This window comes from Montipora foliosa, chromosome 1 (assembly GCF_036669935.1).
Source record: "Montipora foliosa isolate CH-2021 chromosome 1, ASM3666993v2, whole genome shotgun sequence".
Taxonomy (NCBI): domain Eukaryota; kingdom Metazoa; phylum Cnidaria; class Anthozoa; order Scleractinia; family Acroporidae; genus Montipora; species Montipora foliosa.
This window is the reverse complement of record NC_090869.1, coordinates 53,325,953-53,343,452: the sequence shown is the minus strand read 5'-3', so window position 1 is coordinate 53,343,452 and position 17,500 is coordinate 53,325,953. Positions and strand designations below refer to the sequence as shown.

Below are 17,500 nucleotides of genomic sequence, written 5' to 3'. Positions count from 1 at the left end.
TGCTGTCAAGTGGCACTTTAATATTTAGGTAAGTTGCTTTCCAGACTTAAAAATATTATCCCTATAAATATTGATTGACGTGAAGCGCCCCGAAATCTTTGTTTAAAAAGAAAAAAAAGGTCTTAAGATGCAGCTACGATCATTTGCGTAACTGGCGCCAAAACGTTCCCAAGTGGGCGGGTAAACTTTGAAGTTTGAGTGTCAAAACGTTGAATTTTGATTGGCCGGCAGAACATGTTTTTGTCACGCGTGTGGACAGGTAGTTGCAAGTGACGGTAAATGTTAATTACATTTTTTGCGACAAAGTCTATTTACCAAGCTACTACGGTATATAATTTTCATCCAATTTTTATCGTGGAGAAAAGAAAAGACATTCCAAAACACTCTTGAAAACATGGAGTCGACGGAACTGTACATGTCCAGTGCGTTGAGGCGACTTTTCGTGGAAGCAAGAAAAGTTGAAGAAAAGTGATACAGCCGCATTACCATGAAAGCCATTCGTATTGGGCTGGACCGGTTTCTGCCCTGGGGCCCGTTTCTCGAAAGTCCCGATAACTTTTCGGGCCCGAAAAGCCATTTGTGAAACTGCCAACCGCTCGTTTTGGAAAGGCGACATTTTAACGTGTTTCCAAGCTAACTATAAGAAATATGTCTGTGAAGTTTGATGACTTAAATCCTCTCCGTTCTTGAGATACAAAAGGAATTGTGACACCCGAAAATGCCCCGAAAAGTTTCGGGACTTTCGAGAAACGGGCCCCTGTTCTCCACGTAGACCACACAGAAAGACTTTTTCTATTATTCGTGACAAATAATTTCAGTCGGCTAAACGAAGCATTAGATGCTACTTTGAAGGATCTCGCTCGATTCATTCGTCGGCTGTCCTCTTTTCGAACAATATAATTGCAAAAACATTTAGAAAAAACTGTGTTTTCATTTACGTTTTCAAGCTTTTGATCTTTGGGGTGTTATAAAGAGTATACTTGACATGACAACCTGTCAACATTTCCTCCAATTACTTTCTAATTAATATCGAGCAAACCAATCAACATGCGTTGCGTCAACCGCAATCGCGCCATTCATGTACACGAAAGCTGGCTTGTTTTCCCTTTGGGATCTAAGTGCGTTCATTGCGTTCTTCTTGAAAAATTAATCGGAGGGTTATAAAATAAATAAACCCCTTTCCGGCTTTCTGATATATCGGAGGATAATGCCTAAGGCTAAAAGATTGTCCGAAAAATGAACAGTGTGAAATTTACTAATTTACTAATAATAACATGGGTGACAAATTACTCCTTAATTTTGGCGCGAAATTTTAGCGTTAATTTATCTCGGGTTTCACATGACGTCACGGCCGCCTTGTTGGTATTCACAAACAATGAAACGGCGGCCATGTTGGTGTCCCGACCCAATACTCCGGGAATTATTCTCTATTATTAGGCAAACGCTTTCTTTTGTTTTCTTTGAAAAACATGGCTCTTGATCAGGTGAGTGAAAACCATGAATAATTTCACATGTGAAATTACAATTTTGCCATGGCAACTTTTCCTGCAGTGCCAAATGGCGTCTTATGAACTCAACTTGTGACCCAGGTTATTAATAGCTAATCAAATGGTATACATTTTCACCGTTCGATCAAAGTTTTAGAGGTTCATATGAAAAGGAATTGAAAGTGCAGTTGCTAAAGGATCCACATGAAATAGCGGCTCCAATTGAGGTGTGCTTTGGTTTGTTGTAAAATGACCTGTCTTGTTTCCTCGCAGCAATGTGGAACTTTCTTAAACATTTTTTTAATTCCTCGATTTCAGGGACAAATTCGTTCTGCTAGGAACGTTTTGTTTAATTTTCAGCAATAATTATCTGGAAAAACGAAGTCAAACACTGGTTGGCAAAAGTATGAACTTTCAGGCCAAATGTTGCGGCCCTCTTTGTATTCTTAACATAGCATCATCTTGTATTTTCAATATTTCCGATTCAGAAATACTGGCGAGTTTACATCGGCCATTTTGTTGTGTTTGGATCACGCATTATTCACTCGGTAGGGAGTGAATAATGCTCAATTAGCGAACCAATCAGATTGCTTGGACCACCAAGATCACTGAGTGAGTATATATCAATTATTTTTCATATTGCGCAGAAATGACTTTGGACCAATTTTTTGGAACGTCTTAAGCTTAGGATATTAATGGAGACGCGAATGCGAAAACGGAAAAACAATTTTTTTTACTTTGAGACTAGAAGCTCAAGAGAATAGTGAACTTTCATGAACTTTTTTGACCGGATTAACAAGTATTATTAAATTCTCAACCTCGGATAATGCATTTCGCGAGCTCTGATTGGTTCACTCAATCACGGTTATCAGCTCATACACCTTAGTTTGACGGCATTATATGATGCTAAATGATTGCGCTAAGCGTTGCTAAGCTAAAATTTACTCCCCGGAAAGCGAAATTTTTCCCTGAATAAAACCGAAAAAAAAAAACTTTATTTGTGGAAAGTTTGGATCAATTCCGACGTTTAGAAGTACGCGAAAAGGCAAGAAATGTTTTTGTGATGAGCCTACGTCTGTCTGACCACAAGGTATTACACAACATCGCATCTTCATCAGGTTTTTTCGATTTCGCTCGGATTTTCTCGCTTTTTTCGCTCGTATTTCGTACTTCCAAATTTTTGGAGTTTAAGGAATTCAATAAAACAATTTTTCCATTCGCGCTTGTTGGATATGAGACTGGATATAGCCAACGAGCGTAGCGCCGAGTTGGCTATTTATCATCTCATATCCAACTCGCGCTCGTGGAATTATTGTTAAATAGCTAATTAAAAGATGTCCGTCAAGTTCACCAGGTTTTATTTTGGCAGAAAGTTCAAACTGGGTGGCAGTTTTTTGTATTGATAGTGCACGTGCAGTTGACATACACTTTTTTTTTTGGTAAGAACCTTTTTCTTTTACAGTATTGAGGCTGAGATTAAAAAAAGTACATGTTGGTAGAAAGTACGAACATGAAACATCAAAAAATTAAAAAAAATTGTAGTGAGTGCGAAATTAGTAAAATTTGTTGACAGATGATTGATTGACAGTTGATCGCCGATTCAATTAAGATGCCTTAGACGTGCTGTAAAATTACTGGAATAAAAATTACATGATCGGGTTGTTTTTACCAAACTGTTTGTTTAATCAGCTTTGTTGTAGTCTAGAAAACAAGCGTGATCCATTTTACTTTATTCTATATCATTTAACATTAGAATAGTTTTGGCATTACCTTAGCCAGCCTGCATAATGCTAACACAGCTTTTTGCTCTCTTATGTTTGTAGAATATCCGAACGCATTTGTTTCACAGCATTTATCTTTAGCGCACATACAGAAATGTTAGCCGAACAGAAGATACCACGAATTGCGTCCTTTTGAAAATGACTTGAGTAACGCAACAAAAAAAAAGGCGAAAACGAGGAATGTTATTTTCATCGCACTGAGATGAAAAAATAACTGAGAGAGCAAATGGAACCGTTTCCGACATCCACCAAACAAACGAAGCAATTTGCGAAAGACTCAGTGTCACAAGGCTTGAATTATTGTGTCGTACAAACTCCAAGAGGTGCCCTCTGTCACCAGAACAGACAGTGTTGCCTGGTACGGGTGCTCCCGTTTCAACAATCGACTACGTTTTCGTTCGGTGATTCCGGATTTCACTCTCATCGCCTTTTGTAAATAACCAACTGGTTCTCTCCGGCCAGTTGTCTTTCATAACGCCATTATGTTTTTGGCCGGAACCCTCACTCCCCATAATCTGCCCCACCATAAAGCTAAAAGTTTTTAATACTACCGGTTGCAAGTACATTTTTCTTACTTTAATATACTTCTTCAAACAAGGGAAGCCTTTTCACTTACTAATTAAAGAATTGACCAGGTCAGTTAAGTTCCCTTTGTCTGAAAACTTCTACTCACCGTTTCTTGAACAAACTTCACTGAGCCGTTGAGCGTTTTTCGATTGTCAAGTGTGAACGATTCTGTGCTATGCTCCTTGCAAGAAAAGAAACTGCAAAAAGGCAAACATACAGAAAAAAGGTCTATCAGAAGTAAGAAAAGGTTATCATGGATCGGCTTACTGGATTTCGCATAGCCGTTCCATATACACGACGAAGATCGATTCTTTGCTTTTCATTTACAGCTGGCATCACAATTTGATGTTTTTTTCAGGCCCAATTTATTATTATGCAAATAGCCGGACAAAAAGAGTAAAAAGCGTAAAGTGCTTTTAATGCGAGTGTCAAGTATTTATGAGTCAATGAGCGAATGAGTCAATGAGTCATGAGTCAATGAGTCTATGAGTCAACGAGTTAGTGCACTTAATTAAACCATAAAATGAAAGCTAAAATTTCAGAGAGTGCTTAAGCCTAATCACGGAAACGAGGGCTTAGGCTTAATCAACAAATTATTGCTATATTGACTGTGAGTCTCATTGACTCATGACTCATTGGGCTGCCTTTAAAAGCGGGAATGAGGAATGTGGAAATGGAAATGGAAAATAAGGAAAGGGGAACGGAGAATCTTTAAAATGGGGAATCTTTAAAATCTGGAATCTTTAAAACGGGGAATCTTTAAAAGCGGAAATCTTTAAAATGGGGAATCTTTAAAACGGGGAATCTTTAAATGTCCAGAAATACAGTGGACTTGACTTTCCTTAAACTTGATTATTGAGTGAATATTGGTTCCCGTTTTTTATTCACCTTGATGCCCCAGACCCAAGGCCCATGGTCAAGGAAAAACTAAAATATCTTTTGAGGTGTTTACCGACCGACAAACGAGATAACTTATCTCAGAAGCGCTGTCTTTATAGGTAAATTCCACTCACTCCAACTAGGCGGAACATTTATTAAAAATTGCGGGAGATAGTGAATTGTTCATGTACTGCTGGCGACACACCTTTCCAACCTTGCCAACCTTTCCACATGCGTGATATTTTCGTATTCTAAACGTTTATTGACAACATGGCTAAAGAGAAGCCATCACTCTGATGTCCGGACGTGGTGTAAAAGGTAACAGCAAAATGTTTTTGAAATCATGGGTCATGCTTTTTCGATTCGCTAGCGTGTAGCTCACTCTGATTTTTCGTGCTCGGTGGCAGTTACATAACCGAATCAATATGCAATTTAAAAACTTTAAGTTCAGATGAAAGAGGATGGCTGGCCTTGACCAAGGGCCTTGGGTCTGGGGCATCAAGGTGAATAAAAAATGCGGACCAATATTCACTCAATAATCAAGTTTAACGAAAGTCAAGTCCACTGTATTTCTGCATGGACATTTAAAGATTCCCGCTTTTAAAGATTCCCCGTTTTAAAGATTACCGCTTTTAAAGATTCCCCGTTTTAAAGATTACCGCTTTTAAAGATTCCCCGTTTTAAAGATTCCCGCTTTTAAAGATTTCAGGTTTTAAAGATTCTCCATTTTAAAGATTCCCGGTTTTAAAGATTCTCAATTTTAAAGATTCCCGGTTTTAAAGATTCCTCATTTTAAAGATTCCCCGTTCCCCGTTCCCCGTTCTCCGTTTTCCATTTCCCATTCCCATTCCCATTCCCATTCCCACATTCCTCATTCCCGCTTTTAAAGATAGCCTGACTCATTGACTCATTGACTCATTTGACTCATAAAACATGCGTTCTCTTTTTTATGCTTGTAGGTGCCATCCGAGTTGTAAATATCCGACATCAGACTTGTGAAAAAAAGGAAATCCGAGTTGTAAAAATCCGACATCCGAGTTGTGAAAATTCCACATCTGAGTTGTGTAAATAATGCTAATACAGAGCAACGCTAAACCAACAATATGGAAACGTTTCATTGATGACTTTTTCTCACTATGGGAAACAGAAGTTCAACCTGTTCATTGCGTACCCAGCTATAAAATTGACACAGAAGGAGAACCCTTTTCTAGACACAGTGCACAAGGAGAATGACTCGAAAAAGAAGTTATTTACGATATTAAGACATATCACAAGCCAACTGAAACCATCCAATACACTCATTTTACCTCTGGCTTTTATCAAGGAGATATGGAATGCCGTTTGTATCGAAAATAATAATAATAAAAATAAAATAAATAACAGCATGTTACTGCCCTTGGCCTTTAGACTACAATACTAGTTCTTCTCCGCCTAAGACTTACTTGTTATTTAAAAAGGTTTTGTAGAGATGTAGAGATCCATCATTGAATTTTAGTCTAGATTTTTAACTTGTTATATTTAGCTGCACGTGTTTTTGCAGGATAATAAACAATTCTTCCATGAACGCGCGTTGGATATGAAATGGTAAATAGCCAAAGAGGCGGATAGCACCGAATTGGCTATAACCAGTCTCATATTCAATAAGAGCGAGTGGAATGATTGTTCTATTAAATTTCTTCAAATTCTGAGCCTGCCAGACGTTTTGTCGTGGGAAATTTTGCATCCCGCATTTATTTTTCAGCTTGGCCACACTTGACTCAATCAGTTTCCATATTAGGTCATTCGGTGTATGAGCTGATAACCGAGATTCAGTGAGCCAATCAGAAAGCTAGAAACGCAATATCCGATGTCGAAAATTTAAGAAATAAGATTATTACAGATGATGATGATGACTATTATTAACCAACCGCACAACGGTGTCTAAGTTGGTTGACCATCGGGCTGCCATGCGGTAGGTGGTGGATTCGATTCCGGCCGCGGACCAACGCCTATTTTATCACCAACCGGTCTTAAAATAACTGAGGAGAAAGCTCCGCGTTTGTAATAACATCCACAAATGGAAAGACTTTCAAGTCTTCTCGGATAACGACTCTAAACCGTGGGCCCCGTCTTAAAACCCTTTACCGTTCACAACCCAGAGGGACGTAGAAGAACCCACACGCTGCTTGTAAAGAGTAGGGCATGGAGTTCCCGATGTTGTGGTCAGGTCTCATTTCATTCATTTACGTGCTGGGTGAGATCGCTTATAGAATGATAGCGGCTGCCAGCGGCGCCAGTATATGCTGATGTCCGATCTCACCCATAGATCACTTGCTTGTAAGGTGTATTCGAATATGTCAATAGAAAATGCGCTATATAAATTTATTACCATTACCAAATTTATTATTATTATTATTATTATTATTATTATTATTATTATTGTTATTGTTATTATTATTGTTATTATTATTATTACTTTATTAACTTTTTCTTAAGGAACTACTATTATAGTTTATTGTGATTTAGTCGTGTTTAACGTCGAATATTTAAGCTTGACATACATGTAGTCATCTTTTCGGGAGTTCGCTTCAGTTCAGTTCAAGTTAAGAAGTACGCGAAGGGCAGTCAGTTGTCCATAATGTTTCAAAGCAAGCTAAGCTACAGTGCAGTTTCCATTACTATTTTGCCTTCGGTTGTCCAGTCCCGTATCTGAAACGAACGTGTGATTTCTTTCTTTCGTGGCTCGCTTTAGTCAGGTCATTTTGTTGTTTTTCATTTTAGTTAATTACGTTTCTCTCCTTTAATCTCTACCTTGCAGATAACCGCCACTGATGAATAAACTGCCATCAATTTTTGAACGGTTTAAAAAGCCTGGAGATGCTGCAGCCACTGATTCTTTTGTAAAAGTCACATACAACAACAGTTTTTTTTTAAACATTACATTTGATTGGCAGAGTAGTCCAGGCTCAACACCAGCAAACTACGTTTCCTTCTTTTTGTGCATTCTGTGCACTTTCCTTAAGGTACCATGGAATTTTATGAATAATCACGGTCACCGTGGTCGGGCGAGGCCTACGGTCTACAAAGTTTTTGAATTTATCTCCTTAGAGAAGGTAGTAACAGAGTGAGTTTGTTCACAACTAATTAAAAGAAAAAGAGTTGAGACTGTGAAAGCAGAGCCAGAAATACCGTAAAATTCCGAAAATAAGCCTCCTCATGTATAAGCCCCTCCAAATATAAACCCCCCAAAAGCGGTAACGTTAACGCAAAAAACTCTCCAAATATAAGCCCCCGGGGAGCTTGTACTTGGAAAATTGCCCTCAAATACAAAGTAAAACAAAGCAAAAACGGTAAATTTACTTCCAACTATAAGGCTAGCCAAATCGATTCGGATACGCAAATTTCCCTCCGTAGATAAGCCCCTCCGAATATAAGCCCCTCGAAAAAGACCCTTGAAAAATATAAGCCCCGGGGCTTATTTTCGGAATTTTACGGTATATAAACCGTTTTCTCAATGCGAGCAAAATCCACAACTTTTGAAATGGAATATTGAAGGGACATTATGAAGTCAGAAACACCAAGTTTCTTTCTCTTAGCTTCCCACTTTGAAAATATCAACTGACAATGTGTCTTGACTTCTAAAATGACCGTAGCTCCATTTAATATTGAGTAAGGCCTAATTAGAAAATGTGAGTAGACCATGATGACATTTTACTCCATTTTATCGATGTAGAAATGCATCGTCAACGAAATAGTTTTCCTCTTTTGATGTTGTGTTCTGTTGGTGGCTTTGCCAGTCAGCGCTCGATGTGGTAAGTCTTAACTAAGTAGATTAATTATTTTACGAAGTTATAATGAGACAAAATAGTACTTCAATGTATTTCTGAATATTCGCATGATAGTGAGTGGAGGTTAATAAGGGACACAAAGTTTAAATAACGACATTGTAAAATTTTAGGACCGGTCTCTTTCTTTTGTTTATGAAACCGTCAGCTGCTTCAAAGACACCTCCAATCGAGCCATCCAACCATTGGAAGGAAAAGATTCCGTTCTCGATGGATCGTATGGTGCTCGAAAGAACGCCATTGCAAAGTGCGCCTTGGCTGCAATGCGAAAAGGATACAAGATGTTTGCAGTTCAGAATGGAGGATGGTGCGCATCCAGTGCTACAGCGGACCAGACCTTTGACAAGTACGGCAGATCTGCAGCCTGTGGGTCCAATGGTGAAGGTGGACCGTGGGCCAATCAGGTATACTATATCACAGGTGAGTGTTAATGGCATCCGTTTGACAACTATAAATGCGAGGACTACAGGCTAAGATACAAACTATTGGAGCGAACCGTAATCTCTGTGCTACCCTCCAGGTATGATGAGTAATTTTTGCGAACATCTTGGACATGCTTTTGTGAATTTCGAGTAAAGCTCACTGGCCTTCAGTTGCATGATAATATTCAGGTAATTCAGTAGTCTCTGGCATAGCCTCCAGGTATGGTGAGTCATTGCTGGCGGACATCTTGGACATGCTTTTGTGAATTTCGAGTAAAGCTCAATGGCCTTCAGTTGCATGATAATATTCAGGTAATTCAGGTCGCCATGCGATGATCATGATCATGATCATTCTATGCCAGTGCCGCCGCGAACCAGACCGTTGACAAGTACGGCAGATCTGCAGCCTGTGGGTCTGAAGGCGAAGGCAGACCATGGGCCAATCAGGTTCACGTCATCAAAGGTAATATGTCGGTGAAATGTCTATTAAATTCTCAACCAAATAAAATGAAGTGTTTATTGCCGACAAAAGGCCTAATGAACCGGTGCGAAGGACTAGCGTGTTCTTCCTCTTCATAAAACACTAAATTTGCATAGTCGTGTTCGTTGTGACCTGTCTTCGACAGAGGACAAATTTGTAGTGAAATCATAAATAAGAAATAGGATAGTAAGTTTCCATTTGCTCCGGTTCTTTTAAGTGCTCTGTACAGTTAATTCGATTTTAATGATGAAATGGTATATATGAAATGAATCATATATGAACTGCGGATATGAAATCAAGTGAAGCTATGATCTTCGCAGTTATAAACGCAATTAAGGAAATTGCATAGAGAAGCCTGAAAAATTCAGGACTTCAACGGGGTTTGAACCAGTGACTTCGCGATTCCGGTGCGACGCTCTAACCAACTGAGCTATAAAGCCACTGAAGTTGGGAGCTGGTCATATGTGAGTTCTAATGGTCCTGTAAGGAATGAATCAATGATGAAATGTGGCTTTACAGCTCAGTTGGTTAGAGCGTCGCACCGGAATCGCGAGGTCACGGGTTCAAACTCCGTTGAAGTCCTGAAATTTTCAGGCTTCTCTATGCAATTGCTTAAATTGCGTTCATAACTGTGAAGATCATAGCTTCACTTAATTTGATTTTGTTAGTGACCATTGGTCAATCAGGTTTATGTCATCAAAGGTAAAATGTCAATGAAATGTCTATCAAATGCCCAAAAATTAAAAACGGAGTGTTTTATTGTGGAAAAATTAAAAGGCCTAATGAACTACAGCGAAGGACTAGCGTGTACTTTATCTTTGTAAAACATCTGGGGGGAGTACTAAAAAAGTTTAATACGGGGAGCCTCTGCTCCCCTTACCCTTTTATATACCATTTTGCCACAAAAGATACCCCTTTCGTGTACCTTCCATTGGAAAGTAATGAAAGGCTTTTTGAATACCTAAATGACAGATTTCCCTACCCTTTCATATTCTTCGACTCGTGAAATCCCTGCCCTTTCATAGACCTGAAACGTAGCCTGCGTAACAAGCGTTCCTGTTCGACAGAAGAGCTCCGAAACGATTTTCTGGAAACTGGCTGCTCGAAAGTTGGGACAAGAGACTGAGGGACCGCTTGCAAGAAGACCCCCTATTTTTTGAAAAACCCGTTCGCCCTCGAACGGGGGCTTCTTATTGGTGCGGCACAGTGAATTGACAGGTGACAAATTTTCGACCAAAATGTTTCTTGTTGGTTCTAGCGTGACGGAGACAATGGCGGAAGATGTGGAAGGTTTTGAATCGTGTGTTGAAGTTGAGCGAATCGGTTCTCGGTTTTACATTGAAAAGGGAACAAGAACTGCCAATGCGCCATCTCTTTAACTTTATAGATGTAATGGCCGTTTTGCCAACAGAATTCGGAAAAAGCTTAATTTTTCAGAGGTTTGTCATGATGTGCGGAGTTCGAAATAAAAAAAAAAACGAAGAACAGGTGTTCGCGAAAAAACTCAGGCACGTGACAAGTTGCGTTACACGTGATGGACTGACCTTTGTACAGTTTTTGAATTTGTTTTATATTACGTCGTTGTAGTTTGTTGAGAATAAATCGTTTCGAAAGTTTACCGTTTTTGTCGCCTTGAAACTACGTGATATGGTCCGGAACATCTTTTAGCAGAGCGAGGTTCATGGTACGTAACACTGAACGTTTGCTTTGATGAATTTTGGTTTGATATAAAGAGTTTGTGAGTTGAAATGTCATTGAATGAACTTGATCATGAACCCGACCACGTGCAATATGTGGACGAACAAGAAATGCGTGTCCTCGTTGGGCCCAGCCGTTCTAACAATTTTTTGAAAGGAAAAGGCTAAGAGCAAATTATCTCGCCAAAAGGCTTCTGAAGTCGTGAAGAAGCCGACTCGAGCGGGCCAGCGAAAGAATACGAATCATTTTTGGAACTTGAAGGATTGCAGGAGCACCTCACGCTAACGGAAAATGCCGCCGAAAGGGCAAATTTGTGTCTCGAAATCATTGAAATTTCGATAAGAAAAGAGGCTGGTAGTTCAGAGGCTGGTAGTGAATAAGCGCCCTCGCACCGATTTGAGTCAGCCAGCGGTCATGGTGCACCCTCGCGTGCCAGTGAAAGTGAGAGGCGTGCACGTGTCATGGATCTACAAGTTGAAGAAGCAAGGAGAGAAGCTCAACCCCGACTGGAAGAGGAGCGAAAGCGAGCCGAAAATCTCGAACAGGAAAGGCAATTACAGGAACACCGACGCATAAGAGAACTCGAATACGAAGCCGAAAAATTGCGATTAGAAGATCAGGTTCGCATCCGTACTGAAGGTAAAGGGGACCCAGAAGATATTGAGAGCCGTTTGCGAGATTTTGAAGATGCCGAGGAGGAAACTGTTTACCGTGACATTAAACCCCAAATATCGGAAAATGTAGAAAATCGTAAAAATGCAGATGTCCCTTTACCTCAGCAAAATGTGAAGTTGCCGTCTCCGATTAAATCGTCCACTTTGTGCAAGCAGATTCCCCAAATCGATCAAGCTTTTTGTGACACGGAAGAACGCCTCAATGTTTCGTGGATCAAAGAGCTCCCGGCTAAGCAGCGTATGACAACTGGAGAAACGAACTTACAGTCAACACCAGGGTTCGTGTCCGACTTCAACAACGTCACATGACCTAAACGCGTGATAACTGTCAGGACCTACATAATGTAACGCAACTCGAAATCTCACTAACATCTTTTCCCCTCCCGAATGACAGGGGATCTGAAATTCGAATACAATTATAACTGAAATACATCCTTAACTTTAGATCATAGTTCTCCGAAGTGTTCTTCACATTAATCCTCAGTCTCCCGAATCTCCAGTGGAGAGAGTCTGGTTATTGGTCGCCTAAGGGTCTTGCCATTAACCCGTGAGTTCACCACTCGCACAAGGCCGTCAGGGCCAGGGTACGTCTGCTCAATGCGCCTAACATTCCACAGTCGCCTCACAGTTCCAGGATCAATAACAATGACAGCATCTCCAACCTGCAAATTGTGGTTACGGAAGTACCATTTCTGTCTTGATCAAATCTGCGGTAAGTATTCTTTCATCCATCGGTTCCACACATTCCAAGTGAGCTCTTGTAGTCTTCTCCAGCGCTTTCTGGGATTAAATGGCTGGGTGTCAATGCTCTCCGGTACAAAATCACCACCTGTCTGCCCGATCAGAAAGTGATTTGGAGTCAAGACACGGTCGTCGTTAGGGTCATCACTCACAGCTGTTAAAGAGACTTTCTACCCCAGTGAAGATTGTTTCCAACTCCACATCATTAACTTGTGCATCACCGAGTACAACAAAAATAGCTCGTTTTGCTGACTTGATCATAGATTCAAATACTCCACCAAAATGTGGCGCTGCAGGTGGGTTCCATTTCCAACTCACTCCTTTATTGGAGGTCATCCGTTGTATTTTGTCGTGGTCTATAGCAGACATTAAGTCTCGCAGTTCCCTCGATGCGCTTACAAAGTTCGTTCCATTGTCACTTAACATTTGCTGCGGCCATCCTCTCCGAGCAGTCATTCTAACAAAGGCGTTAAGAAATGCATGAGTGTCTAAAGACGACACCATCTCTAAGTGGCAACAATGGGTCTTCAAACAGCGAAACAAACACAAATAGCGCTTAGCTCGCACTCTCCCACGTCCTTGCAAAGTTAAGAAAGGTCCTCCAAAGTCTACTGCACAGCTCTCGAAAGGTCTGGAGGATTGCTGCAGTCTAATCTTCGGTAACGGCGCCATTTGCTGGCTTGCTAGCTTTGATCGAAGTCGACTTGCACATTCAAAGCATTCTCTCGTGACTATTTTCACTTGTTCACGAACAAGGACCACTAAGTATTTTTCCCGTACATAATTAATCGTATAATTAAGCCCCATCTGATTACCCTCTAATTCATGGTAGTACTTAACGATCAGTCCTGTGACATGATTCCTCTTAGGCATTATGATTGGACAATTTACATCATATGGGAGATCGTCCGCATGTCGTAGTCTGCCATTAATTAATATTGGATTAAAGGTGCCAAAGTACTTCCTCGTAGGATTTCCTTATTCCTTCTCAATGCCTCTATCTCTGCTGCTTACACCTTAGACTGAACCTCCCGAATGATAAATTCCTCAGCGTTTTGAAGCTCCAATGGCTTCAGTTCACTCTCTCTCTCTTTGCTCAGCTGATTTTCTACAATTCTCTGTAAAGCGGCGCACCCACGCTGTCACACGAACTAAAGACAACCCAATTTCCAGTTCTCCTTTTGTTTTGACTCGATACCATTTCGAGAATCTTGAGGGGCCCAATCGCCACACCTCTTCGACTCTAGCCGCTCCTTCACCTTCTTCAATTATTTGGTAACTGATAGCATCCTTTGTCCCTGTTTCTTTTGTTCCTTTATGTTCAAGGTTCTATGTTGACGTTGGCTTGTCAAACTTGCACTCTGGCCAGTCTTGTTTTGACTTCTTGAGAAATTCGGGCCCATTCCACCATAAGTCAGCGTGTGCTCTTCTACTGTCACGCCTCTTGTTCCAAGGTCGGCGGGGTTTACATCCGTAGGAACATAGCACCACTGATTAGGAGCAGAGAAGTCATGAATTTCTCCAACACGATGGGCTATGAACGGTTTATACTCTCTACTCTGACCTTGGATCCAGTACCCCACATTTATACTGTCCACCCAATAGGTAACTCCATTTGTAGATATCTTAAGTGCAGAGCAAACTTGTCTTGTTAATCGTAATCCGATGAGTGCACCCAAGAGTTCTAATCTGGGGATGCTCACTGCTTTCAATGGTGCAATCCTTGACTTCGACATAATCAATCGAGTAGTGATATTGCCATCCTCATACACGTGACGTGCGTAAACTACAGTTGTATATGCGTTCTCTGACGCGTCGACGTCACTGAATGTTTGAATGCTCACTGAGTTCTTCCACCTCAGGACTTGGGTTTTTCAAACACCTTGGGATATTCACAAGTTCAAGATCCTTCAATTCTCGAGACCTTTTTGTCCATTCTCGCTGATGAGGTGTCGGCAACAGTTCATCTCAATCCCGTGCCTCCAGCCATGCCTTTTGTATCAACAGCTTGGACCTGATTACACACGGTGATAAGAAACCTAATAGGTCGTAAACTGATGCTGTTCGCCTTAAAACATTCCACTTGGTGAATTCAACTCCATCTAACTGTAACTAGTTTCTAAAGAAAAAAATTCGTCAGCTGTGGCGGCCCACAGAACACCCAGAGTCTTGGTTATTGGCAGTTCTCTCTTCTCCAGGTCTATCGCGGAAGTACTATCTTCTTCCGCAACGTCAGCAATTACTTCCGGTTCATTCGAGATCCATTTACGGACATGAAACCCAGCCAAGTCCCCTAGCTCGGTAAGCTGCTTTCTTGTTTCCTTCGCATTCCACTGTAGGTGCGGATGGCATCAGATCATCCATGTAACAGTGTTCTAAAACTGCATTAGCTCCCAGTGGGTAAGTCTCTTTATGAAGTCTGGCATGATGTTGCCCAGCGAACTGCACACAAATGGGCAGTAACAGCCTTAGCCTGCGTAGCAAGCATTTCCGTGGGGTTCGCGCGCAAATTTCGATGTTTTGGCCGCGGGAAAATTGGGGCAAGGGCAAAAAAGAAAGAGGGAGGAGGGAGAGAGGAGAAAAGGAAACGCTTGCAGACAAACCCCTGGAATTTGAAAACTACCCACTTATTCTGTCACACCTGAGCGCGCTCATAGAGGTTTGAAGCTGTCATCGGCTGTCATAAATTGACCAATAAAATGTTTCGCCTTCCGTAATGGAAGTTACCTTTCGCAGACACGTGCTGAACAAGATCCTTGACAAGATATTTCGGAATCAACACGCGTACGGTGGAGGAATCTCAATCAGTCCGAGCGACCAATGCAGGCTTTGTAGTTGGAATTTCAAAGTTAAATTAGGTAATTTAAGCCAAACAAGCTATATTTCAACAGAAAATCTGTCTAATCCGTCGCAAAGGAAGGACTGCAAGGGACAAGTTTTAGTACAAATCTGCCAGAAAGTTGGACTTGAAGTGGTTAAATGTGAGAAATATTCAAGTCGAGTTTGTAATTATTCTGCTCGCAAGATTTGAAATCTTGGATTACTCTATTGATTCGTCAAGAAATCGACAGAAGGTGAAATTAGTAAGTCAACTCCAGCAAACAATAAAATAGTAAACCAGCGATAATCTCACATCACCAACCAAAGCGACTGGCTCCTTTCTAAACTTAACTAAAACATCCACAATCTCACTTTGCAACTTAGGACCCGGTAGTGATTCACTGTTCAAGCTTTTTCCGTCTTGCTGAGCTGAGCCGTCGAAAACAACCCGAACTTTGGTTCTGGCTTCTCCGGCCTTACCACAGGGAAATGTGGAAGGAACCATTATGATGGTGGTTTTGGCTCATCTGCTGGGACTTCTCTGATATATCCCTTACTTAAGTAGTCATCAACCACTGATTGGTAAGCCTTTGCCAGCTTCTCACCTTTCATTAATTTCGTCTCGACGGTATGGGGGCGCTTCTCTGCCATCTGTAGGTTGGTTTGGGGTGGTTTTTGGTTGCACACTTTACAGGGACGATCACTTTTCTCTTCTGTGGTACCGAAGTAAGACTTAGTCCAGCTCTTTCCTCTTACACTTCCAACACTGGACAAACCATGCTTAATTTCTAATGCTTGTAGACTGGTACTCAGCTTCCTCAGCAACCCAGCGACACAGCTCTTCAAGAGACTCCACGATTCCCTTTTCTTTAATCCATCGGTAGTACTAGCTAAGCAGAGCTTGAGGAAGCTTTTCCAGCACAATTGCATACAGTGTTCCTCCTTCCAGGTCAGAATACGTCTTATTTTTCTTTGACGAAACCACAGTCCTCTCCACTATGTCTGAAATCTGTGATCTTCTGAAACAACAAATTGTGGAGAACTGTGAGACTGTTTTCACCACAGAAGATGTTCTCCAGAAAACAGATGTTTTAGACCCTATTTGGCTCAGAATATCATTGACATTGTGGAAATGGAAGCAAACCCTGACATCCTGGTCTAAAACTTAAAAAGTCCAACAGTGAAATTGTCTAGTCTGTTGATAAAAGTCAACCTTCATAATCCAAAAATGTATCTTAGGTAGATGTAAGTGTAGTAGCTGTGAAACATTGAAAAAAAAAACATGAGGCTTTGTTTATATGACCTGGTGCAAAGTCAGGATGTTGAAACCCTGTTTTTCACAAAGGGTCATGTTCGCCCAAAAGACCTTGTGCACTGAGGCTAGTTTCCCACAGTGGGAACATCTCTTAAAGGAATTTGTGAAAGCCTGATGGCACATCCAACCAATAAAGATGTTGTATTAATTTTTCAATGGTAGAGCCATTTCAGACGAACGCGAGCACAAAGTACTTCAAGTGAACATGTCCAATTAATATCACTACCTACCCTCAAAGACCTTCTTTTCAACAATAACAGTCACTCCTCATCAGAATCAGATTGATCAGAATCAATTTCTGGCCCACCATACAAATATTGACCATTGGAAATTTTTTTGACCAATTTTGTTATCCACCTCTTTAATTCTCCCATGTCAAGACACTCCAAGGGGTTTTGAGGGTGGTTAGGAAATGTAGAGTGACATCGTCGTGGAATTTTACGAAACACATCTTGCTGGGACAATTCCCTAAACATGATTTCAACATCATCAGCAGAACTCATTGTGCTTTGTCCTTTAGATTGGGGAGTGACACCTAAGACTCTGTCAATATTGCTTAAAATAGTTTGTCCCTTTGATTGTGAATGACAATATCTCAGTGCACTTGTTTCATTTAGATTTTTTTGAAGCCTTGCAAAGTGCATGGTTTGATAAACAAGGGATTGAAATCGCTCATCTCTCCGATAAAGGTATAATGCTTGGTATTGTGAGTTGTGACGATGAATTATTTGTAAACCACGCTATATTAGTTGCCAAACAGTACTTATAATATTGTAGACAAAAAAGTTTTTTACCTTCAATTAGAGTGTTA

At 40.8% G+C, this 17,500-nt stretch overlaps 1 protein-coding gene and 1 pseudogene across 1 annotated transcript in view; one reads left to right on the top strand and one right to left on the bottom strand.

Moving 5' to 3' along the window:
* LOC138001047 (histamine H2 receptor-like) overlaps window positions 1-4,155 on the bottom strand; it is an 11,156-nt gene extending 7,001 nt beyond the window's left edge. The window contains exon 1 of the mRNA XM_068847719.1: window positions 3,942-4,155. The gene's annotated coding sequence lies outside the window, so the exon portion shown is untranslated. The remainder of the gene's footprint in view (window positions 1-3,941) is intronic.
* LOC137971228 (uncharacterized) overlaps window positions 1-17,500 on the top strand; it is a 226,412-nt pseudogene that overhangs the window by 61,087 nt on the left and 147,825 nt on the right.